Source organism: Hemicordylus capensis, chromosome 3, assembly GCF_027244095.1.
Source record: "Hemicordylus capensis ecotype Gifberg chromosome 3, rHemCap1.1.pri, whole genome shotgun sequence".
NCBI classification, from domain to species: domain Eukaryota; kingdom Metazoa; phylum Chordata; class Lepidosauria; order Squamata; family Cordylidae; genus Hemicordylus; species Hemicordylus capensis.
The window spans coordinates 254,603,838-254,629,918 of record NC_069659.1 but is presented as its reverse complement, the minus strand read 5'-3'; the positions used below and the strand labels follow the sequence as shown (position 1 = coordinate 254,629,918).

General features: G+C 42.7%; 1 long non-coding RNA gene across 3 annotated transcripts in view; it reads right to left on the bottom strand.

The window, feature by feature from the left end:
• LOC128349132 (uncharacterized) overlaps nt 1-26,081 on the bottom strand; it is a 59,195-nt gene that overhangs the window by 11,368 nt on the left and 21,746 nt on the right. For 2 of the 3 annotated variants that reach the window (XR_008318574.1, XR_008318573.1), the window contains exons 3-4: nt 14,531-14,717; nt 11,075-11,159 (exon numbers count right to left, since the gene is read on the bottom strand). This is a non-coding gene — a long non-coding RNA (uncharacterized LOC128349132). The remainder of the gene's footprint in view (nt 1-11,074; nt 11,160-14,530; nt 14,718-26,081) is intronic. The other variant, XR_008318575.1, reaches the window with a different exon arrangement.

Sequence of the window (26,081 nt, the reverse complement as noted above, 5' to 3'; positions counted from 1 at the left end):
TCCCTTGGTGATGGATAGGCGCTCTGCCGTCTCCCAGACCTGACTGCAAGTAGCTGGGGCTGGCAGATGGTTGAAAAAATTGGGCTAAAGGAGTGCTCACTCCCTTAACCCTGTTTAAGAGGCTGGCCTCTTTGGCGGGTTTGCTGCCACTGGCAGAGTTCTCACTCACACAGGCAAGAGTGGGTGAACAGTCTCAACAACAACATATGAACAGCCTCAATGTTTTCTAAAAAATGGAGACAGGACAAGTGCTACAGAGTATTGAGAAGTTACAAGGTACAGATTTTGAACTGTGGACTTTCAAAATGGAGGTGCTCCTAAAAAGTCATGGAATCAACAGGGTGTCGAAGGAGAAGAAAGACAAGCCTAGGGCAGTACAGATGATAAAGCCACCAGGACAATTTGTTTATTGGTGAGTGACCCTTTATTGGTACATTTAATAAATAAACAGCATGCAAAGAATATGTGGGAAACACTGAAGAAATTGTATGGAAGAAAGTCAGCTGTCTCCAAGGCTCATCAAGTTATAAAGATGTGTAATATGAAACCAAAGGAGGGAGAGGATCTGCCAACACTGGCAGAGTTCACACACGCAGGCAAGAGTGGGTGAACAGCCTCAACAATGTGGGAACAGCCTCAATATTTTCTCAAAGATGGAGACAGGACAAGTGCTACAGAGGATTGAGAAGTTACAAGGTCCAGATTCCACTTGGAAGACATCAGTCTTGCTAACTGAGCTAAGAGGCATCTTTTAAAAGTGGTGATTCTTTTTATTTAGCGGGGGAGACAACTGGCGCTATCCAACCACAGCATAGCATCCCTCCAGTGGTTGTTGCTGGTGTCATTCTTATGTCTCTTTTTTAGATTGTGAGCCCTTTGGGGACAGGAAGCCATTTTTATTTATTTATTTATTTATTTATTTATTTATTTATTTGTAAATTGCTTTGAGAACCTTTGTTGAAAAGCAGTATATAAATATTCATCATCATCACCACCACCACCATCAATTAGCACAGAGGCAATGGGCAGCAACAAAAGGTCAAGTGAAGAAAATGCTTTAAAAAATCATCAAAAGTACAAAAAGTATTTTGTCTGTGAGAGTTCCAGATATAAGAAGGCCCAATGTCCTCAGAATAAATAATTTGCAGCTAAAAGGGTGATACCATATTTCAAGAGAAGTGAGTCACCTAAACATACAAAGAAACATGCATGGAAGCAAGAAGAGAATAGGTCTGACAAACATAAAACATATGTTGCTAATACAAAGAAGAATTTCAGAGGTATTTCTACAAAATGTAATGCTGGAATTTGTATTTATTCAGGAACAACCAGCAATTTGATTGAAGAAAAAGAAAGATTTACTAAGTTGGACACAAATTATAAGGTTCCCATTTTTCTAGTGGATGGGAAGCAAATGTTTGCTGAAGGGAGAAGTTCTGCACAGTTATGCTGCAAGCTGCAAAAAGGAGAGTAAAACTGACTGTTGTCAATGCATTGTTTGTGCCCACACTTGAATCCAGTCTGATGTCAGTTAAATATGCTACAGAGAAAGGTTGTGAAGTAAAATTCAAAGGAAAATACTCGTTTATCACAGATAAAAGTGAGCTACTAATGAAAGAGACTTTGCAAGAGAGTGGCCTATTTGAAGTGTATTGCATAGATGAAGAGGCCAAAATTGTAAAACAGAGCTCACATTTAAGCATGTTCAAATTTATGGTATAGAAGAATGGAACACAGAGACCGCAATACAATACTTCAGCAGGAGAAGAATTTAGCCAGAGGCCCAAATATAAGTCACTGTAATGTAGAGTCCAAGTGTACATGCCATGTAAGGGTAAAGGGAACCATCTCTCCTCAACACAGAGAAAGAGAGACAGAGAAATCTCTTGAGCACAGTGATATTTGTGGGCCCATGCAGATTAATTCATCATGAGGAAACAGGTATTTGTTAACTTTCATAGATGATTATTCGAAGTACACATTTACTTATTTGATTAGTGAAAAAAACCAAGTACTTGAAAAACTGAAGCAGTATGTTGCAAGAGTTTGCAATAAGTTTGGAAGGAAGCCTCAGATTCTGAACATAAGAACAGCCCTGCTGGATCAGGCCCAAGGCCCATCTAGTCCAGCATCCTGTTTTGCACAGTGACCCATCAGATGCTGCTGGAAGCCACAGACAGGAGTTGAGGGTGTGCCCTTTCACCTGCCATTACTCCCCTGCAACTGGTACTCAGAGGCATCCTGCCTTTGAGGCTGGAGGTGGCCCACAGCCCTCCGACTAGTAGCCATTGATAGACCTCTCCTCCATGATGTCATCCAAACCCCTCTTAAAGCCATCCAGGTTGTTGGCTGTCACCACATCCTGTGGCAGAGAGTTCCACAAGTGGATCACACGTTGTGTGAAAAAGTACTTCCGTTTCTTGGTCCTAGATCTCCTGTCAATCAATTTCATGGAGTGACCCCTGGTTCTAGTGTTGTGTGAGAAGGAAAAGAATTTCTCTCTCTCCACTTTCTCCACACCATGCATGATTTTATAGATCTCTATCATGTCTCCCCGCAGTCGCCTTTTTTCTAAACTAAAAAGCCCCAGGTGTTGTAGTCTTGCCTCATAAGAAAGGTGCTCTAGGCCCCTGATCATCTTGGTTGCCCTCTTCTGTACCTTCTCCACTTCAACAATGTCTTTTTTAAGATGCGGTGACCAGAATTGTACTCAGTACTCCAAGTGTGGTCTCACCATAGTTTTGTATAAGGGCATTATAATGTTAGCTGTTTTATTTTCAATCCCCTTTCTAATGATCCCTAGCATGGAATTTGCCTTTTTCACAGCTGCTGCACATTGAGTCGACACTTTCAACAAGCTGTCCACCACGACCCCAAGATCCCTCTCCTGGTCCGTCACCAACAGCTCAGATCCCATCAGCATATACTTGAAGCTGGGGTTTTTCATCCCAATGTGCATCACTTTACACTTGCTAACATTGAACCGCATTTGCCATTTTGTCGCCCACTCCCCCAGTTTGGAGAGATCCTTTTGGAGCTGTTCACAATCCATTTGGGATTTCACTACCTGGAAGAGTTTGGTATCATCTGCAAATCTGGCCACATCGCTGCTTATCCCTGCTTCTAGATCATTTATGAATAAATTAAAAAGCACCGGCCCCAGTACAGATCCCTGGGGGACCCCACTTCTTACTTCCCTCCATTGTGAAAACTCTCCATTTATCCCTACCCTCTGTTTCCTGTCTTTCAACCAGTTAGCAATCCACACATGTACTTGTCCCCTTATCCCATGACCGCTAAGTTTTCTCAGGAGTCTTTGATGAGGAACTTTGTCAAAAGCTTTTTGGAAGTCCAGGTAGACTATGCCAACTGGATTACCTTGATCCACACACTTGTTGACACTCTCAAAGAAGTCCAAAAGGTTGGTGAGGCAAGATTTACCTATGCGGAAGCCATGCTGGCTCACTCCCAACAGGGCCTGTTCTTCTAGGTGCTTTACAATTTTATCCTTGAGGATGCTTTCCATCAATTTGCCTGGAATGGACGTTAGGCTAACCGGCCTGTAATTTCCCAGATTGCCCCTGGATCCCTTTTTGAAAATTGGTGTTACATTTGCTACTCTCCAGTCCTCTGGTACAGAGCCCGAATGCAGGGATAAGTTAAATATTTTAGCAAGGAGGTCGGCAATTTCACATTTGAGTTCTTTGAGGACTCTTGGATGGATGCCATCCAGCCCTGGTGATTTGTTAGCTTTCAGTTTTTCCAGACAGACAATGGAGGTGAATATACAGGAAATAAGATAACTGAATATCTTAAAAAGGAGGGCATTGAACACCAAATGACAATGCCATATTCTCCAGAACAAATAGCATTTCAGAAAGAAAGAATAGGTCTTTAATAGAAATGGCCAGATGCATGCTACTGGATGTAGGACTACACAGTAAGTTTTGGGGAGAGGCAATTATGACTGCTACTTATTTACAAAACAGACTGCCTACTCAGGTTTTAAATACAACACTAGTCACATGGAGAAAACCCCAATATGAAGCATATGAGAGTTTTTGACTCAAAAGTATAAGCCTGTGTGCCAAAGTCTAAAAGAACCACATTCAACTGCAGGTGTAAGGAAGGGATAGTTGGCCATGTACCATGATGTAAAGGGTATAGAATACTTGATCTTGCCACAGAAACCATTAAAATGCATCATATGGTGCATTTTGATGAAAAAGAAAAGCCAGCTGCTGATGAAGTACCAGATACTAAACTAGACATTCAGATACAGAAGGAGCCTAAACAAGAAAAATCAGATAAAGAAGTTGATGCAATAGTTGTGCCAACAACTATCCAGAACAAAACGAAAACATTCAGGCTCAGTCAGAGATAGGTTGCTCAGTAAGAACCAACAAAGGTATTCCAGCAAAAAGACTCACATATATTACTGAGAAGAAAATGTGTAAGAGCCTAGTACATGGGAAGTTATTGATAAAATGTCAGTTGACCAAGCTTGAAACTGGAGAAAAGCTGCAGAAGAAGAGATTCAATTATCTTACATAAAAATAATACTTGGATATTTACAGAGCTACCTATGGAAAGAAAAACTGTAGGTTGCAAATCAGTTTTCAAAGTAAAGCACAATGCAGAAGGAGATGTGCAGTGCTCTAAAGCAAGGCTAGTAGCTAAAGGATATTCTCAGAAATATGGTGAGGTTTATGATGAAACCTTTGCCCCAGGTTTCTATAAGCAGCAAGGAAAATGTATATGGTCCATTTAGATGTCAAAACTGCATTTTTACATAGTGATGTTAAGCAGGATATTTACATGGAGCAACTACCAGGGCTCAAGGAACCTGGTAAAGAGGAACTTGTGTGTAAGATCCAAAAGAGCATTTATGGTCTAAAGCAAGCAGCAAGAGCCTTGAATATAAATCTAAAGCTATACAAAGCTAAAGGAATATAAAGCTAAAGCTTTATTATAAAGCTCAATATAAAGCTATTTAGCCTGGCCTTAATGATATTTAGTTTTAATTGCAATTTTAACCGGCTTTTAAGTGTTTTCTGATTTTAATTATGTATCTCTCATTTTAGTATAAACCGCCCTGAGCCACTTTAGAAAGGGTGGTATATAAATCAAATCAGCCAGTCAATAAATTGCTAACTAACCAAGGTTTATTCAAGGAAAAGCTGGCTCTATATTCAAGGTTTAGAAATAATAGATGGACTTGCATACTAATATAAGCTGATGATTTTATTCTTGTCAAAACTGAGAAGATAGTGAAGAGATTGTAAAGCATTTGAACAAAGAAATAGAAGTAAAGTAAATGGGGAACATTTGCTATTATCTTGGAATACAAATAGAGAAGAAGATGGAGGTTATCTTCTTAACCAGAAACAAAAGATAAAAGATCTTTTCTAATGTCTGGTTCTCACAGATGCCAAGGAAGTCTGCACTCCAATGGAAGCCAACATTTTGAAGCAGGATGCAAACAGTGAGCTTCTTTCAGACAGTGGGCAATATAGGAAAGCAACTGGGAAACTTCTATATACTGCCACAGTAACAAGACTAGACATAAAAGACTGGGTAGGTACCTTAAAGGTACAGGTCTTCTAGAACTGAGACAGCCAGCAAGTAGTAATCCTACACTAGTGAGCTATGTAGATACAGACTGGGCAGAAGACAGAACAGATTGAAATTCCACAGGTGGATATCTGTTCTTTTATGGAGGTGGAGCAATTAGTTGATGCAGTCAAAAACTAAACACTGTTGCTCTTTCCTCTATGGAAGTGGAATATTCCACTTCCACTCAGGCTTGCCAGGAGGTGGCATGGATGCACAAATTGTTGCAAGGCTTTGGAACTGATGAACCGAAACCAACTGAATTGTTTGAGCACAATCAAAGTTATAGATCACTTCCACAAATGGAGAAGACAAAATTTAGAACAAAGCATACTGAGATAAAATACCATTATGTACGTGATATACAAGAAAAGAGTATGGTGGAGTTGAAAGAGTCTGGTCCAGTGGAGAAGATGATAGCAGATGTACTTGCAAAGCCAAAAGATCATTTTCTTGCATTGCGAGAGATGATGGGAGTTGTTGATTGGTGCTCGAGCAATGAGAAGGAATGTTAACACACCTGACAGTATAAATGGTCTACTGTTGGTATTTCTCAGGCATTAGTTGTTCCCTTAGTGTTTTTAAAGCAAAACGCATACTCCCAGGCCCCCAATCATGTCTGCCATCAAGTTACAGGGCTTCCCTCTTCACACAAACACTGCTTGTTTGGTGAGCAGAGGGAGATAATGGACAGACAGGGGTGGGACATCAAATTCCCTTTAGGCAGCTGTAATCATATTTGGCAGCATTCTTTTGAATGCCTGAACATGGCTTATGGCTTCAATCACAAAGTGCTGTTTTCCTCTTTGTATGTGTCCTTCTGTTCAATTGTCTTTGTTTCTAGCACCTTATTTATTAAATTTGACTGCCTTCTCATTGGCTTGCTTTAACATTTTCTCATCTGGCAGGAATTCCTATGACCAAATGTCAATGCCCTTGTGGGTCTGGGGAAGTACTACTTTATGGTTATGTGAAGCACGTGTTTTTCCAATGCTGAAAGTTTATCTGGGAAGATCCTTAGATGACAACAACTTCTTCTTCTTACTACTACTACTACTACAATTGTTTGTTCATTTTTGTTTTGTTTTGTTTCCAGGGTAGGCCTTATATAGCAGGAAAAAGACCAGCTATTTTATTGGTTGCAACAATTAAAACTCATGGCAAATTGATAATAGAATGTATGTAATTACTCTAAGTCAGCTTAGAGTAATTGATGTATGCTGTCTGTGTTGCCTGGTCGACTGACTTCTGTAAACTGGGTGTAATGCAAGAATAAACTAATATGCATACAATATCTGTGGGGGGAAATGTGCCTGGATGAACAAAGTTTTGCATATGCTGATTAAAGGAAAGGAATAAATGTCGCTGGATGCATATTATCTTCTACAATATTGGGCATTTGTGAATCAAAGTTGCAGAATTACCTCAGCAGTAAGTAAGTAAGGAGAAGTTCCTGAATTGTAGATGTGAAATTGACAAGTGAAAATTGAACCCCATTTTCAGTTTCACCTCTGCATAATAATGAAGGGTGTTTTTGCCAACTCCTGAGCTGGTAGTGGTGGCAAGGAAGCTGGTCAGCTTTGCCACTTCACAGCCTTTGCACAGGACTAGATACAGTCATCCCTTGCCAACCACGGTTTTACCAACTGCAGTTTTGAGTATACATGAATAGGAAATTGTGACAGGTCTTGTCAACCATGACCCAAGTATCCACAGTTGGTGAGGCTTTTTTTAGTGATTTGGGGGAGATTTCAGCAATTGGGGGGGGGGTGAGATTCAGAGGTTCATTCTGCTCATTCCTCTTGGTGACCATTGCTGACTTTGCTGTCTCTTGCCAATTTAAAATGCTTTTGAGTGATTTTTTGGGGGGTGGGGTTAAATTTTTTTCCAGAGGTTCAATCTGCTCATTCTTCATGGTGACTCTAGGTGAGGAGAGCTGGTCTTGTGGTAGGAAGCATGACTTGTCCCCTTAGCTAAGCAGGGTCCACCCTGGTTGCATATGAATGGGACACTAGAAATTTAAACACTGTAAATTATTCCCCTCAGGGGATGGAACTGCTCTGGGAAGAGCAGAAGGTTTCAAGTTCTCTCCCTGGCTTCTCCATGATAGGGCTGAGAGAGATTCCTGCCTACAACCTTGGAGAAGCCGTAGTGAAGACAATATTAAACTAGATAGACCAATGGTCTGACTCAGTATATGACAGCTTCCTATGTTCCTATGATATTACAGGATTTTTTAGCAGTTTGTTCTGTTTTTTCCTCTTTATTTTGGTCTTTTTGCAGTTGTGGTTCCCCTAACCCCCTGTTTCTCATAGACTTTAATGCCTCGCCAACCACAAATTTGCCAATGGTGAGGTTTTGCCAGAATGGTTTCCTAGTGGTTGGTGAGAGATGACTGTAATATAGCAATAGCAATAGCAATAGCACTTACATTTATATACCGCTCTATAGCCGGAGCTCTCTAAGTGGTTTACAATGATTTAGCATATTGCCCCCAACATTCTGGGTACTCATTTTACCGACCTCGGAAGGATGGAAGGCTGAGTCAACCTTGAGCCCCTGCTCAGGATCGAACTTGTAACCTTCTGGTTACAGGACAGCAGTTTTACCACTGCACCACCAGGGGCAAAGTAGTATTGGAGTAGTTGAATTCACAAACCATTGCGCAGGTAAGCACAATGGGGGGAAATGCATGCATAGGCAGAACTGGTCAGAAATGACACAGATAGTGAGGCAAGTCTCACAATCAGTGAGACTTGCCATAAGGGGGTTTGTGGGGAGAGCGGGCTTAGCCTTGGGATCGGCCGCCCATGTGGATCAGCCACCCAAATGACTGCCAGCTCCATCAAAGTGCCAGCAGGGGCTGTGGGGATCAGGGCCCGTGCAGCCTCCACAAGTTCCAGGATGGAACAAGTTCCGCGCAGCCTCCGTGCAAGTGTGCGAGGCATTCTGGAGAGACCCCCAAGCCCAGGAGGCTTACAGCCTCCCAGTAGGGGGTCTACTCATGTGTTGCCACACGCCACAGCAACACATGAGCAAAAAGAAGAGGTTATTGGAGTACTCGCTCCATTAACCTTGTCTTAGGGGAGGGGTATTTAGGGTAGCCAGCTGCTGGGAGCTGCACGGCTCCCGTTGCAGCACACGGTCACCCAAAAGTGGGCTAGGCTCCCTTAGCCTGCTTTTGGGCGATTGTGAGAATCGCCTCATTGTAACCAGACTCACTCATTATCCCATTTTTGTGTGCTTCAATAAACTCCCACACAAGAGAAACATAGCCATTTAGACATTGAGGAGATTCTCGCGGTCGGCAAAAAGTGGGCGAAGGGAGCCTAGTCTGTTTTTTGCCGATCGTCTCCTGCCACAGGAGCCGCGCAGCTCCCGACAGCAAACCTCCCAAAGTACCCTTCCCCTTAGCTGAGGTTAACGGAGCGAGCACTCCCTTAACCTCATCATTCTTTTCGTGTATTGCCGCGCCACAGCAACACATGAGGAGACCCCTGCCGGGAGGCTGAAACAATCCGGGAGGCTGAAACACGCTCATGCGGGGTATCCTGGAACTTCCGGGAGCCACGCAGCCCCTGCTGGCTCCATGAAGGAACCGGCAGTCATGTGAGCGGCCGGCATGCTCGTCTTCAGGAAGAGCAGGCTAAGCCCGATCTCCCCGCTAACTCCACTGATCGTGAGACTCACCTCATTGCCTTTCTTAGCCTGTTTTGGAAGGGAAGCTTTAGCTGGCTACATTCCAGAAATTGCAGGTCGTTCTGATACATTTGCCCATGGTGCCCCCAGGTCATTGCCAGACTGTAGTAGACTAAAGGAAATGCTCCTCTGATTGCATCTGAGTGTATACAGAGAGATTTGGAACAGACCAAATCAAAAGAATAAAAGAGACAAAAGACATAGGAATTCTAGCTTCCTTCTTTCACTATGGGCCTCTGTTGATAACAAGTTTCAAGGAGAAACTCTTCACTCTCCCTTCTCTGTTGTTAACAAGACTGGTGAGTAAGGCCAGAGAGAGCGATGTGTCCTCCTACCATTTCTGTTCAGATTTCTGCCTTCAGCAATCATCTGTGAATCAGTTCTTTTGTTTATGAAGCACACAAGAGAAACACTCAGGTGAATAATCAATAATCAATATTCATGCCATATATGGAACAAGCATTCAAAAACCCTATAGTGTTTCAGATTATGCAGCAACTCTTCAATCATCCCCCATGGACTTCAATCAGGCTACTTTCCCAGCTAGAAGTGCTTCTCCTAAAAGGGCATCAATCTCTTGCACCTCCTCTTGCACTGATCTCTGGCATTCTGTATCCTGGACTACTCCCATGCATGCTACTCTTGTGCATAGATCACCACGTGCTTGAGTCAACTGGAGAGAAGAACCCCAGCTAGATCAGGTAGATATGAAAAATGGCTCTATTATTTCTCTTTCTTTCACCCTCAGACCTCTGACCCCTCTTCCCAGGGTTATGACATCGTGCTCTAGGACCCACCTTAGCCATCTTGAGTAGGTCTGCCAAACTCTATTACTAGAGTTATTAAAGTGTGCCATCAAGTCGATTTTTACTCTTGGTGCCCATAGAGCCCTGTGGTTTTCTTTTGGTAGAATACAGGAGGGGTTTACCATTGCCTCCTCCCACGAAATATGAGATGATGCCTTTCAGCATCTTTCTATGTTGCTGCTGCCCAATATAGGTGTTTCCCACAGTCTGGGAAACATACCAGTGGGGATTTGAACCAGCAACCTTCTGCTTGTTAGTCAAGCATTTCCCCATTGCGCCACTTAAGGTGGCCTGTAGCCATGTTACCCCTCCATAAAGCAACTCTTTGTTTTCAAGTCACGGGTTTATGTTCTTCTGTCTTTTCCAGTGTGTTCACACCACAACTAACTGTCTCAGGTATTTTAATATAGCTGTGGGCTGGTCTGCAAACATTTGAAGTTAATTCCCCCATTTTGAGCAAAGCATAGTCACGAAGGGTGTTAGTTGCCACACTTCTGTGCAGACTTGTCAACAATAGTTGAAACACTCTGCAGAGTTTCTGTGGATATCTAACACTATGAAGTGAAACAGGGAAAAACCTGCATAGAAAAATGAACAAGTTCCATACATCCCTTTGCTGAACTCTTTCCCTTCTAGAAAGTTTTTTGTTGTGCTAAAAAATCACCAATATCTGAGTCTGGGACTACATTATTTGGCTGAATTTATAAAATATTTGAGTTTCCCTAATGGTTTTCATTTTTTTAACCCACAAAAGAGTACTGGATTGCAGCAACTTCATTTGGAAATTGTTCCAGTAGTCTGGCTTGTAGTCATGAGATCACCTTCCCCTGGCGAAAAACTTAGAGAGCTTAGTTTTGATGTAAACAACATGTAAATTACTTAAATAAACACATAACAGGATTGCTGTTTTTCTAGAATGAGGCTGATCAAACAAAATCAGGATTAAGAATAATTACCTTGGCAATAGTTCAGTTGTTTCTAAATTCATAACATGCTTGCAGCTCTGAAAGTCAGGAGTAGCTTGAGCAGTGAACATCCTTTCTATGAGGAAAGAAACACTTAGGAATTTCAACAGAGATTAGAAGGCTTTCTAATTGGAATCCAGTTCTAACACAAACCTCCCTGTGCCCACATGTTAGGTACAGATTACAAAAAGTTAATTGTTCAAAATTTATTGCATTTCTGTTGGTTGTGTAAAATGTAATAAACCAGTGTGCATATTAAGAAAGGGAATGTGCCCTGTGCTGCTGCGGATTTACAGTTCCAGCATTTGAAGTACGGAATCTTGAGGTCAAATGTTCTAAAAATTCTGAAGTATGACTGTTCAAGTGTTCAAATCCTTTATGGAACACTTCAGATCCACCCACTGCACAGTACCTCCAGTGATTGTTGCTGGTGTCTAGCTTATGTTTCTTTTAGATTGTGAGCCCTTTGGGGACAGGGATCCATCTTATTTATTTGTTATTTCTCTGTGTAAACCACCCTGAGCTGTTTTTGGAAGGGCAATATAGAAATCAAATAAATAATAAATACATAACAATAATTAATACAAATTGAAGTTTAGTGTCCTTGTGTTCTGAACTGGTACACACACATCCCAGAATGGGTCATTACATCAATGTTCTGGCCAGTTGCAGATAATATGCCACCAAAAATCCATTCTCTCTCCCTCCCCCCACTCTCTCTATATATGTTCTAGAATACCCTAGTACAGGGGCAGGCCTCCTTGGCTCTCCAGCTGTTAAAATACAACTCCCATAATTTTCAGTTTATTGTGGCTGGGAGTTGTAGTTCAACAAAAAACTGAAGAGCGAAGGGTGCTTTCCCCCTACCCTAGTACTTGCCCTAGTACCTGCCCTAGTACTTCACTAAGATATCAAACCCAGGAAAGGGCTCTGTAGATTGGGGTTGTTTCACTTTGCAGTGGCTTATATCCTGACTAATGAAGTGTGCATGCGTTGTGAGACAGGATGGACATGCCAAGAGCCCTTGTGCATCTCTCCCAGTCCCCCTGAGCATGCGCTGTTGTACAAGAGCCCTCAGAGTTTGGAGACCCTTCACTGAGGCTCAGTGATGTGTTTCCGATCTTATAGGGCCCTTCCGGGACACAGGCAGTGCTCAGAACTCTATGGGCTCTTGTGCAACACACATGTGCATGGGGGGCTGAGGGAGTTGCAGAAGGGCTTATCTTGTGTCCCTGTACTCCTTTCAAGCCTGTGTATTTTGTTAGGATGTTAGCCAATGACTCCCATTACATTTTATGAGTCAAAGTTGAGAGTCAGTCTCCCATGGGCTCTGTGTGTGTGTGTGTGTGTGTGTGTGTGTAAGCCATTTTGTTCACTTATGTATGTTCTATTTTCTCCCTTCTCTGAGCATCAATAGTCTACCAAGCATCAGTTATGGGGTTTTTCACACTTCTGTGTTTCAATAGGGCTGGCAACAGGACCCAGTGCCTTCAGTGATCATTAGATAAACCATTATAGATGAAAAAAAGGGCAGGCTCTAATTAAGCAAATATGGCTTGATGGTCAGTAGTTCATTGGCAATGTTAATATGTGAGTGAAATAAGTGTAAGACAAAAAACACAGATGGAAGAAAAAAAGCTTTAAGTACTTTCAATAAGAAGAAAAGATAATGAAGTGCATAAATGCATAAAACATGGCAGTTTTATGATTGCTCTGCCATCCAGCCATAGGCATACCCTACCAACAACAAACACACACACACACACACACACACACACACACACTAGTGTCTGTCAACTGAATGTTTACAACATTTCATTTGTATTTGTACTCAGAAACATAGGCAATGCATAAGTCAAGTGCCCTGACTGCAGGATCTGAAACCCGTGTGTAACAAAGAAGTTCATGTTTGCATGAACCAATCAAGTGGGTGTGCTCTCTAAGGAACAAAAGCTGGAATGGCTGGTGGAGAGGTGTGTATATGGTACTGTATGGTTGAGCTCAAATGCGTTATTGGAGATGGGGGCTTCTCTTCCTAAGAGAGAGAGGTTTCTTTTTCTAATGATCCTAGGAAACATAGGAAACATAGGAAACTGCCACATACAGAGTCAGACCATTGGTCTATCGCACTCAGTATTGTCTTCACAGACTGGCAGCGGCTTCTCCAAGGTTGCAGGCAGGAATCTCTCTCAGCCCTATCTTGGAGATGCCAGGGAGGGAACTTGAAACCTTCTGCCCTGAAGGGAATATCTTGCAGTGCTCACACATCAAGTCTCCCATTCATATGCAACCAGGGCAGACCCTGCTTAGCTATGGGGACAAGTCATGCTTGCTACCACAAGACCAGCTCTCCTCTCCGGATCCTGTTTTGAGTCCGTGACAGCTCAGTCACTTGGTGATAGGAGACTCAGGGATGTGCCATGCTTATCTGAGTAGTTGTGAAAGCAATTAGCAAAGCTAATCCCATTGCGTAAGGGGTTAGGTATTCCACTTGTGAAGGTCTCTTTGACCCGAGTCTGCTTGTTAGCTACCTCCCCTTTTGTATAAGAGAGGCAATGGAGGTGTCCCTGCAGTTGTTTGCTAACCTGTCCTTGGGCAGTGCCTCCCCATGTGCCAAGCAACCTAACTGCATATTTGCCAAATATGGGCATGTGCAGAGTTCACAAGCCCGTGAGCTCAAGTAGCCAAAATGGAGGTTTATTTATTTATTTGATTATATACCACCCTTTCAAAAATGCAAGCCTGCAACTCCAAATCACATTGAGGGGTGCTGTCTGCAACACCAAGACAAACTGTTTCTGTAACATCTCTCATTTACTCATGAGTGAGAGAATCAGTCCCGAATATCTTTATATACTGGTACAGGCTCCCGAGTTCCATGAGTGGCTCCAAGGAGCAGTGATACATGGGTTTGACTTTCGTTATAGGAGAGGAGAATTATGAAGCCTGCTTTCATAAGCAGCCTAGTCCTGGCGAGGCAGACTAGCCTGGGTTAGGCTTATCGTGTGGAACACTGGGAAACCCTGCTCTTAGCCAAGGTTAAAGGGAGTGAGCGCTCCCTTAGCCTGGCTGCCAGGATTGTGTGACGCAGAGATGGGTGCCTAGAGTGCCCGTCTGATGGGGAAATTCCTCAATGCACAGTGCTCAGTGAGTAGTGTATTGTGGGATTTCCAGAAGGCAGAATTTGTCATTCTGGCCTCCGGAGATCCGTGCTGCTTGGCACAGCGCAGATTGTCTGGGAGTGTGGCCCATGCTCCCAATAACATTTTCATTGTTGTCTGCGGGGAGGTAAGTTTGGAGCAGACTTCCCCCCGCCCGTGTGCCTCCCCTCCCACGCAGTCATGTGAATACCCTCATGGTGTTTTTGTAATGTTTGGTTGATCTACAAATAGAGCAAAGGCAAAGACATGCAGTCTATGCTTTCCTACAAGGCAGCAGAAAAATTACCTGACAGATAACCAGAGAGAGGTCCTGCACTCTAAGATGCCTTCAACTTTCTCCTTCTACCACTCTGTTCCAAACTGCTTTTTCTTCACACTCACACAAGCTTCTTCCCATAGTCAGGGTGAGGTCATCTTCTCAAAGCGCTGATATTTCCCAATAGCTCCAATTGAGGAAACATCAAGTACACTTTCTGGATGTTATAAATAAATCTGCTTAACAAAAGGGTTTGCCCACCAGTTGTAACAGTACATGATGTATGTTTTAAGATTCATTGTTTACTGCCTAGAACTTTAAAGTTGAGGTAGTCTTCAGATCTACTTAATTGCAATGAAAAATTCAGTTTTTCTAAGGTGTGGGATACATTGAACTTCTGGGATTTCCTAATCAATCAATCAATCTTTTTTGGTATGGTCACAGACTAGCAAATAATTTTCTAATATTTTCCTATGTTTGTCAATTTGGATATGGTTTTGTAACTGATCATTAACCGAGGAGTAGCAAAATTCCCTTACTTTTACTTTTCAGCACTATATATTTCTAGGATCCTTGAGGGGCTATCTGAGAAACCTGGCAAACCCTTCTTGACAACCTTAAAATTGCTTTTATCTCTGTGGCATGCTTGCTTCTTGACAGTTTCTTTGAGTAATAAGACCATTCTTAAAAAAACCAAAGCCAATCCCTATATATTCTTGAGTTAGAGAACTCCTTTTGTGTGAAATCACAGATGTTCATGTACTCTGCTCTGGTAAACCTTATGGAAATGATGTTGCAGTGTTTATTTTAAGAATCTACTGAGGGAAACAATTGAGTCTAAAATTACCTCTTGTTTTCTACAAGGGGGAAAAAAGGAAGAGAGATGGGATCTTTTAAAGCTGCTGGTTTCTAGAAAACTAGCTGCTCAATCATTGCATTCAGTTGTCTGGGAACAAAGAGATATTACATCACATAAGGTTTCCAGTACCACAGAAATGAGAGAACAGTGTTCTGTCCCAACTGAATGAACACTGTCTATTTGACTGTATGTCTTGGGAAATGTCAGTCTTTTGCTCATGCAGTCTGATACTATCCTTTTTTTTTTTTTTTGAAATCTGCTTTCAGTGAGGCTTTCTCACTGTGTAAATGTGGATAGGACTGCAAGTAAATGTGCAACCCAGGAGACATTTCTCATTTTCAGAGCTTCTTACCTGCTTTTTCTAGAATATACTTTAATTTCAATTATTGAGTTTTAAACCTGAAGAAAACCTGTTTTGCTTGCATTTTTCAGGCCAAGAAGGAAGGAAGAGAAAACAGTTTTGTATTCATTCTGAGTCCTTGGAAGCACTGATAATGAAGTGATGAGCTCTGATTACAAGAATATAGTCAGATTAATAATTTACCATGCTGCTGTATTTCTGCCTGCTCTTATTGTAACAAAGAATTAACTTTCAGCATGAAGAGAGTGCTTGTGTTTTTATTTGCTAAGATTTTTGCAGATAAAATTTCAGGCTTATTGCCAATGCCTCGAAGGAGAAAAGTGTTTAAAACCAATTGGTCATTTTAATGCCTCCAGCTAGTTATTTAACTGTGTTTTGTGTTCCTTTTCTCTTTTGACCAGTTCACAGTAGCTCCTCATCACTGACAGTCAAATAAGCTGTTTAAATCGCCACTCCAAAAAAGGAACATTGATGTTTGGGGTGCAGAGGAAAAGGTCAGGCAGATTGTATTAGGCTTAACTACTGGCAAACTCTTGCAAATTTAACAAGATAGGTGCTAGTGTTTTGGACTCCACTGGAGGACTTTAAAAATGGGAGTTCTAACACACACCAGTGAGGATTGCCACTTCTCCCAAAGGAAAACCTACAGGTGAAACTCGGAAAATTAGAATATCGTGCAAAAGTCCATTAATTTCAGTAATGCAAATTAAAAGGTGAAACTGATATATGAGACAGACGCATTACATGCAAAGCGAGATAAGTCAAGCCTTAATTTGTTATAATTGTGATGATCATGGCATACAGCTCATGAAAACCCCAAATCCACAATCTCAGAAAATTAGAATATTACATGGAACCAAGAAGACAAGGATTGAAGAATAGAACAATATCGGACCTCTGAAAAGTATACAGTGTACTGTACTTGATTGGCCAGCAAACTCGCCTGACCTGACCACAAAGAGAATCTATGGGGCATTGCCAAGAGAAGGATGAGAGACATGAGACCCAACAATGCAGAAGAGCTGAAGGCCGCTAATGAAGCATCCTGGTCTTCCATAACACCTCATCAGTGCCACAGGCTGATAGCATCCATGCCACGCCGCATTGAGGCAGTAATTGCTGCAAAAGGGGCCCAAACCAAGTACTGAATACATATGCATGCTTATACTTTTCAGAGGTCCGATATTGTTCTATTCTTCAATCTTTGTCTTCTTGGTTCCATGTAATATTCTAATTTTCTGAGATTGTGGATTTGGGGTTTTCATGAGCTGTACGCCATGATCATCACAATTATAACAAATTAAGGCTTGACTTATCTCGCTTTGCATGTAATGCGTCTGTCTCATATATCAGTTTCACCTTTTAATTTGCATTACTGAAATTAATGGACTTTTGCATGATATTCTAATTTTCCGAGTTTCACCTGTATGTGGTGAAGGGAGGGTAGCTCATCTGCTGTTGTTGCTAGATTTGCTTATAGTTGTTATGAGTTTGGCTGTTTTGAACACAGTCAATGAGTGGTCAGGGCCTTTACAAAATGCTAGGACATGTTAATGTTCCTTAATGGATGTGGATGTTCTCCAAAATGGTCAAGTCAGGTTTAGCGATGTGGACTGAGACAAGTGTTCGGCAGGTGTGTATGTGAGAAACAGCAATTGTCAGTTGGAATAAACAGAGATGGAAAGAGGCCGAAAGCAACATGAGAGTTGCTAGTTAGCGTTAGTTGGCACTGGGGATATAGGCACTGAATTGGGCTGCACAAGTTGTTCTCTAGGAAACTGCTGCCTGTTGAAGGAGTGCCTGTTTGCTTCCACTATGCTGTGCTTCTATAGTTGTAAATAAATCAACTGTAGACACCATGAGACTCCAGTGCTCTCTGATCCAAAGGAAACTAAACCCCTGTAGCACTGCCCCTGGAACTTCTCACTGCTTGGAAATGGGGAGTGTGTAGCCCAGTTAAATGAAACATTTCCCCCTTAATATTGAGGTGTACCTAGAAGAAAAATGACCAGATAGAAGAGCTGCCCAGGTGGAAATTCTAGCCTAAATGTCTGCTCTTTCCAACTCTGGCTACTGGTGTTCTTAAATTAGCCCCATAGGGAACCTATGAATTCTTCAGCCAGTTACTTTGGATGCTTCACAAGGAGCTGCTAGTGCAATGCATATGAGTGCTGAGGGAAACAGAAAGTCAAGAAAATATCTGAGCTTGGGTTGACTGAAAAGGGGAAAATTCAGTGTTGCAAATATCTTGTGTTTGTATGTTATTTTTTTTTCTATCTAACTCTGTCAACTGCTCTGTAACAATCCTTTTACATAAGTAAATTTGAAAATCTAATATAAAATACCTAGGTTATAAAATGCCTAGGTTGAGAACTCTCCATTACACTTTCAGATATTAGAATGTATGCTAAAAGGATAACATGATGACATGCATACTTAAGGACAAAATTGTTAAACATATAGAAGAAAAGGCCTTGCTGAAGGAGAACCAGCATGGCTTCTGCAAGGGCAAATCTTGCCTCACTAACCATTTGGAGCTCTTTCAGAGTGTCAACAGGTATGTGGATAAAGGTGATCCAGTTGACATAGTGTACTTGGACTTCCAAAAAGTTTTTGACAAAGTTCCCCACCAAAGGCAGTCATGGGATAAGGGGACAGGTTCATGTGTGGATGAGTAACTGGTTGAAGGACAGGAAATAGAGGGTAGGAATCAATGGACAGTTTTAATTGAGGGAAGTAGGAAGTGGAGTCCCCCCAGGGGACCAATGCTCTTTATATTGCTCATAAATGATCTAGAAGTTGTAAGCAGAGAAGTGGCCAGATTTGTAGATGACACAAAGCTATTTCAGGTAGTGAAATTCACAACAGATTGTGAGGAGCTCCAAAAAGATCTCTCCTAACTGGGTGAGCAAGTGTAAAGTGATGCATATTGGGGCAAAAAACCCCAACTTCACATATACGCTGATGGGATCTTGTTGGAGATGGCGTTCCAGTGCATCGAACTTTTGCACCAACTATCCTAATGACCACTAGGAGCATTGGGAGTAGAGGTAGTTAGTGAGGGTCTCCTTACTGTCCCCGCTTGCCTCTACTCTATAAACCCTGCCTTGATTCCTCAGGTACTCGTCAGTGAGTCAGTGCTCTTCCCTCCAGGACTAGGGCTTTCCTATCTCAAATGTACTTCACCAATAAATCTATTTTGTTTAGATTGTGCAACAATCTCTTTGCATGTTCATTAAATAACGACAACAACTAAACTCTGCACTCTAACTGGAATGGGTAGCTTCTTTTGGACTTTTGCACCAACAGATCTGAACTGTCAGTAACTGACCAGGAAAGAGATCTTGGGGTTGTGGTGGACTCAGTGCATGGCAGCTGTGAAAAAGGACAACTCCATTAGGAAGTTTATTATAACTTTATATTATATTATTATGATATGATATGATATGATATGATATTTTATAACTATTATAACTCCATTAAAGTTTATTATATTAGGAAGTTTATTCTCCATTATAAGGAAGGATTCTTAGGAAGGGAACTGAAAATAAAAATGCAAATATTATAATGCCCTTGTACAAATCTATTGTGCGGCCACATCTGGAGTACTGCATACAGTTTTGGTCACCGTATCTTAAGAAGGATATTGTAGAACTGGAAAAGGTGCAGAATGGGGCAGTCAAGGTGAACAGGGGCCTGGAGCACCTTCCTTATGAGGCTAGGCTACAGCGTCTGGGTCTCTTTGCTTTGGAAAGGGGGCAACCCCTGCTAACTTGGCAAAGAGGCACCTTCTTAACTTGGTGATTCTCTTTATTTAGCAGGGAGAGAGTAACTGGCCCTATCCACCCCCAGCACAGTACCTCCAATGACTGTTGCTGGTGTCTATCCTGTGTGTGGTTTTTTTGTTTTTTTTAGATTGTGAGCCCTTTGGGGATATGGATCCATCTTATTTATTTATTATTTCTCTGTTTTAACTGCCCTGAGCCATTTTTGGAAGGGTGGTATAGAAACTGAATAAAACAACAACAACAACAACTTAGACATGGTAGAGTTCTATAAAATTATGCATGGAGTGGAGAGAGTGGACAAAGAGAAATTTTTCTCCCTCTCCCACAACACTAGAACTGGGGTCATCCCATGAAACTGAAGGTTGGGAAGTTTAGGACTGACAAGAGGAACTACTTTTCCACACAACGGCTCCCTGTCCCCAAAGGGCTCACAATCTAAAAAAAGAAACATAAGATAGACACCAGCAACAGCCACTGAGGGATGCTGTGCTAGGGATAGATAGTGCCAGTTGTTCTCCCCCTGCTAAATAAAGAGAATAACCACTTTTAAAAGGTTTCTCTTTTGTTCAGTTAGCAGGGGGTAAAGCTCATTTGTTTCAGGATGTTTTCAACCTGACTGCCTGAGAAGCAGAAACATTTTGTATGTTTGGATGGAGTGCAATGCTTTCTTTCAATCAGCTTGTATGCTTCCATAGGCTTGGTTCTGGCCTGTGCGCATTGTTGTGACCCCTGTGCATGCATGGAAGCTAGAACTATGCTGCTGCCAGGCTGGTGGCTCAGTAAAGGAGGAGGAAGCGGGCTATCCATTCCGGGAGGGTGAGAGGCAGAGTGTGGCCGGGGTAAGCAGTTTTCTTCCCTGTCTCACTGCTGCCACCTCAGGAATGCCCTTTACTGTCCCAAACCAGTTCACTCAAACTGGGCTCGATTTGGTTTGATCATGGACCGAACCACCCCTGGTTTGGTCCATGATCAAACCTTTGAACTGGTCCCGGTTAGAGGGAAACAATTCCGGATGAACCATTCATGCACACCCCTATTGGCAAGCTAAGGGTGCTGTCCCAAATGTTGGGGTGCTGCACTTGGCATTTGTACTTATTGCTTATGCTAGGTGTATACTAATAAAACTGTAATTAGGAAAAGATGAATGGCAATGCAATATTTATTCCAACAAATTAAAAAGGGGGTTGTGTGTGTGTGCATCTTCTCTAAAATCAACATTATTTTTATGCACTGAATTCCATGTGAGCATTTGTGGCTCAGTGGATAGAATTTTAAGGGCTAAAACTAGGAAGCATATCCTAAATCTGATATGGATCTGCTGTGTAGTTTAATCTAAGTCACTCTCCATCAGCTTCCCTTTCCCATCTGTGAAATTAGATGGGGTGCTGGTTTGAAAGATGATTGTGTGTGCTGTGTGCTGACACAACATATATACCTGGAGACAGAGAAAACTAAGGCTAGGGCAGGGAGGACAAGATGTTGGTACTGTTTGGTAGCATGATAAATATGTTGGTACTGTTTCGATAAAATATGCAATACTTCATATTTCTGCAGTTTAAGGAAGTATAAGTCATAAATTGTGCTGCATGGTTGAGTTAAAGGACTAATTTGTAACTCTGCACAGTGTGGTTTCATACAGGACCTCCTGGAGTGAAACTCTGGCTAATCAAGGTTGGCTTTCCTACAAGGCCTACTATCAATGTAATCTTTAAGAAGATGAATAAAAGATTACTAGGAGTTGTTCACTGTATTTCAAATACTGGCTTCCTATGTAGAGGACATTTAATTTACTGAGGTTGAGAGCTTATCTACCAGGGAAGTGGAAATAGGTGGCTATCTAAAAAGAAAATCAAATTGTCTGCTTCAGGGACTTCCACAGCAGGGCACAGAAGGTTTGTTTCAGAGGTGGTGGAAAAATTAGGCCTCTTGAATTTGGTGAGTTACTTGGGTAAGTTAACTGCAAGTCCAGCTTCTTGATGAGGCTATGACAATCCACAGGCTGATTATGGAAGTGGTGGGGTATGGAATTGCTTGTAATCTTTGAATCCTGACCTGCCTATTCCTGGGTTGTTGGGGTTTTTTTTGCAAATTTTCTGTCAGTTCACATAGCAAGTTGGCATGTTCAAGACGTTAGTTGAATTGATTTCCTGTTTGGTAAGTGCTAAAGTAATTGTGCAATCATTCGCATGCACTCCCAACTTGCACCTCAACCAGTATTTGTAAAACTGCCCAGACCTGGTTCGGTAACAGCTGATTAGAGCCAGGTTCACACTCATGGTTGTTCTTTTGTTTCCTTTGTGAAGTGGGTTGAGTTTTGGGGCTATGCTCTGCAAAATCTCTGCACAGTTGAACTAATATTCAAAATACACCCGCTTCCTAATTATGAGGAAAGAATGATGGTTGTTGTTTAATAATGGTTATTTCCTGAGCTTCAAGCAATATTTTCATGAAGACATAACATAAGCATCATTCCTGCACATTACAGTATCAGGACAATCACATGAGCATCTCTAACCCTATCCAGACACTGAAGTCATTCTCATGACGGGGAGGCAGACAAGGCTGCAGAAGCCCACCTTCCCTGAAGACGATCGCTGAGGACTGTTTGGGCACGCGCATCACGTGCCCAGATGGTCCACCACTGCCCTAGGGAGTGCAGAAGTGTGCAGGCTGGGATGCGTCGTCCTGGCCCCCATAAATCCCACAATGCACTGAATGATGCATTGTCGGAAATCTCCCCAGTGACGGGTGGGCACCCACCAGTGTGACAACACCGGCTGAAAGCAGCTAAGTGCTGACACACAGTCAAGAAGTGAAGCTAAGGGAGCACTTGCCCCTTAACCCCATTTAAGAGGCGGGCTACTTAGCTGGGTTTTTCCACTGAGGCACTGCCGGGAGTCAGTTGGCTCCTGCAGGTTCTCATGGACAGCCAAGCCCGGGCTCAGCTGCCTTAGCCCAGTCTTGGCTACACCTGAGAAAAGCCTCATTGTGTTGTATAAGTGTACAATCTGTTCAAAGTATACAAAGTATAAAAAAGTGTACAAAGTATACCTGCATTCATTTTAAAACAGAACCTTGGACCAGGCCCCTGAAATGCATGGTATGGACAGGAGGTGAACTGTTGTACCTTGGGTTCATATAATGTGTGCACAAATGTACCTAAGTATGGATTTGTACCTGTGTACACTGTACACTTGTATGAGTATTCAACTTAATGTCTGAATAGGGCTTCTGTGGATGTTACCAGGGTCTGCTGGATATGTGCCAATTGCCACGGCTCATGTCTATGCTTTGCTTAAAGTGGGGGAAATTAGTGTCAAATGGGTGTAGATCCATGAACAGCATGAAAATAATCAAAGCCCAGTGGGACTGTGGCTGCAGTGTGGAGATGCTGGAAGGAGAAGAGAGAATGGAGATGTGACTTTGAAAACAAAGAGTTGGCTTATTGAGGGATAATGGGGGTACAGGAAATGAAAAAGAGGTTGTTAATCTTGCAGCATGTTTACCAAGTTATTGTACTGGGAAGGGGGATAGGGGCTTGAGGGTGAAAGAAAAGGGGAAAAGTGAAAGTATTTTTCATATCTACCTGAATCTAGCTGCGGAATTCTTTCTCTCTGGGAAGCTCAAGCATAAAGCGAGCTCAGTGGGTGCACCTGAATGATGTGGGGCACACTGAGCCAGGTCTCACGGTCAGTGAGACCCAGTTTAGAACCGTGAGTGGGGAGAGCAGGCTAAGCCCGCACTCCCTGCATACGAGTGGGGAGGGAGACCTGGGTGGCCAGATCGGCTGCCCACACAATTGCCGGCTCCATCACGGAGCTGGCGGGGGCTGGAGAGCTCGGGGGCTGCATGTCAGATCACTTCCTTCTGTGTTTTACAGTCTTAGTGGCTACACCTCTCTGAATGGGTGAGGGACCTATAAAAATGGTCCACCCCCCAGAGACTGATGGACTCTGATGGATTCCTGAGAGTTCTGGTGGGGTATTCCAGCTAGTACGGCAGGCACTAGGGATGTGCGAATCGGTTCGAATTCGAACTGGTTAAAATTCAAACCGGGGTGGTTTGAAGGTTCAAATTCGAACCAAACCAACCATCAGGTTCGAGCTGCAGGTTCGAATTTGAACCAAACTGGGGGTGGTTCGATTCAAGCCAGTTCAGACTGGTTTGAACTGGTTTGAACCTCCAAAAGTGGGTAGGGTGGTAGCTGGCACCCATGGGTACCTACCACCCAAACCCCAAAGCAATTGGACACTCATTTTATGAATTTTTGAAATTTATTAAAAATCAGCCCTTTGCCCAATTCCTTTCAAATAATTCTGATAGCTTCCTTGCCTCTCTTGGGCACTACCATCCACCACACTCTGCTCTAGGCCACCCCTTTGCCCCCGACGTGAAGCTATACATTTGCTGCAATCCTCATGATTCCCTATGAGGAATTCAAAAATATTTTAAAATTCACCAATAATCGGAGGAGTGTCCAATTGCCTTGGGGTTTCATGGGTGATTGGCACCCCTGAGTGCCTACCACCCACCCCACTTTCGGGCCCCTAGGTGCTCTACAATAGGGGATAATGGTCTGGTTCGTGTCCTATCATACCCTATGAGAAAAATAATTAAAAATATTTGAAATATTCAAAAAAAATCATAGGAGTGTCCTATTGCTTTGGGGTTTGGGTGGTTGTTGGCACCCATGGGTGCTCCAAAATAGGGAATAATGGGCTGGTTCGAGTCCCATTATACCCTATGAGGAAAAAATGAAAATAAATTTCAAAAATTCATAAAAAATCATACGAATGTCCGATTGCTTTGGGGTTTGGGTGGTAGGTACCCATGGGTGCCAGATATCACCCCACTCACTTTTGGAGGTTTGAACCAGTTCGAATTGGTTCAAAACAGTTCAAATTTGAACCGAAGCAGGGGGAGGTTTGAGCAAAACCAAAACTTCCCCTCCTGGTTCAAACCTGGTTCGAATTCAAACTGAACCGGGCAAACTAGTTTTGTGCACATCCCTAGCAGGCACTCCTGTTGAAGCTCTAGTTGCTCTCTGGAATGGAGAGATAGCTCAGGTGGTTGACTGTCCCAAGTGCCCTCTCTCACAAAGCAGAGCCCATGAAGCACCTTGGTATACACCTGAGCTGAGGGAGATGAAGCACGCTGAGAGATGGTTGGAACATAAGTGGAGGAAAACTCGGGGTGAGTCTGAGCAAACACAGGTTAGAACTCATTATCAAGCCTACTCTGTGGCAATGATGGAACAGAAGAAAATGATTTTTTTTTTGTCTACCATTGCATCCTTTCAGTGTTGTCCAGTGGGGCTTTTCTGAAATCTGGCCCTAGACAAGATGTATTAGAACCCTCGGTAGCATGCTGTGATGCATTTGCACAGCACTTTGAGGGTAAATTCGCTTGTATTCACCATGAGTTGATCACGGCTGACGCAGGATCTTTGGGAGAGGTGCTCAGAGTAAAACCTAGTCTAGTTTTGCTAGTTTTGGGTGGTTTCAATTACCACCCAGGGACATTTTTGTATATAAATGTACTAAACAAACAAACAAACAAACAAAGAAACAAATTCTTGGTCCACAAGGATGAGGACAAGGTGTTTAGTCAGGTTCTGCCAACCACATGCATGCTAGACCCTTGCCATTCATGGCTTATTAAATCTAATAGGGAGGGAATTTTCATATACCTATATCTCTATCTATCTATCTATCTATCTATATCTCCCACCTTTCCTCCAAGGAGCCCAGAGCGGTGTACTTCAAACTTAGGTTTCTGCTCACAACAACCCTGTGAAGTAGGTTAGGCTGAGAGAGAAGTGACTGGCCCAGAGTAACCCAGCTAGTTTCATGGCTGAATGGGGATTTGAACTTGGGTCTCCCTGGTCCTAGTCCAGCACTCTAGCCACTACACCACGCTGGCTCTGCTGGGTCCAGCAGGTTCTATACACCTCATTGAGAGAGGGAGTGGTCCCTGCTTCATTGAAGGAAGCTATTATTCAATCACTAAATAAACCCAGTCTGGACCCATATGATGTAAAGAACTATAGGCCTGTGACTGATATTCCCTTCCTGGGCAAGGTGCTTGAGCGTGTAGTGACTGACCAGCTCCAAACATTCTTGGAGGAAATGAAATATCTAGATCCATTTCAATTGGGCTTCAGGCCCAGCTTTATAACAGAAACTGCTTTGTTCACCCTGTGGGGTGACCTATGCAGAGAGAAAGATGGGGGAGTGCAATCCTGTTACTTCTCTTGCATTTCTCAGTGGCTTCTGATAGCATTGACCATGGTATCCTTTTGAATAGGATGGCCGAGCTGGGTGTGGGAGGCACCGTTTGGAGGTGGTTCCTCTCCTACCTTGAAGCCTGTTCCCAAAAAGGTGCTGCTGGGGGACTACTGCTCAACCTCTTGGCAGTTATGCTATGAGGTTCTGCAGGATTCCATTCTTTCCCCTACGCTGTTTAACATCTACATGAAACCGCTGGGAGAGGTCATCAAGAGCATCAGACGCAGGTGAGGCGGTGACTGTCCTGAACTGGTGCTTGAATTCAGTAATGGACTGGATGAAGGTG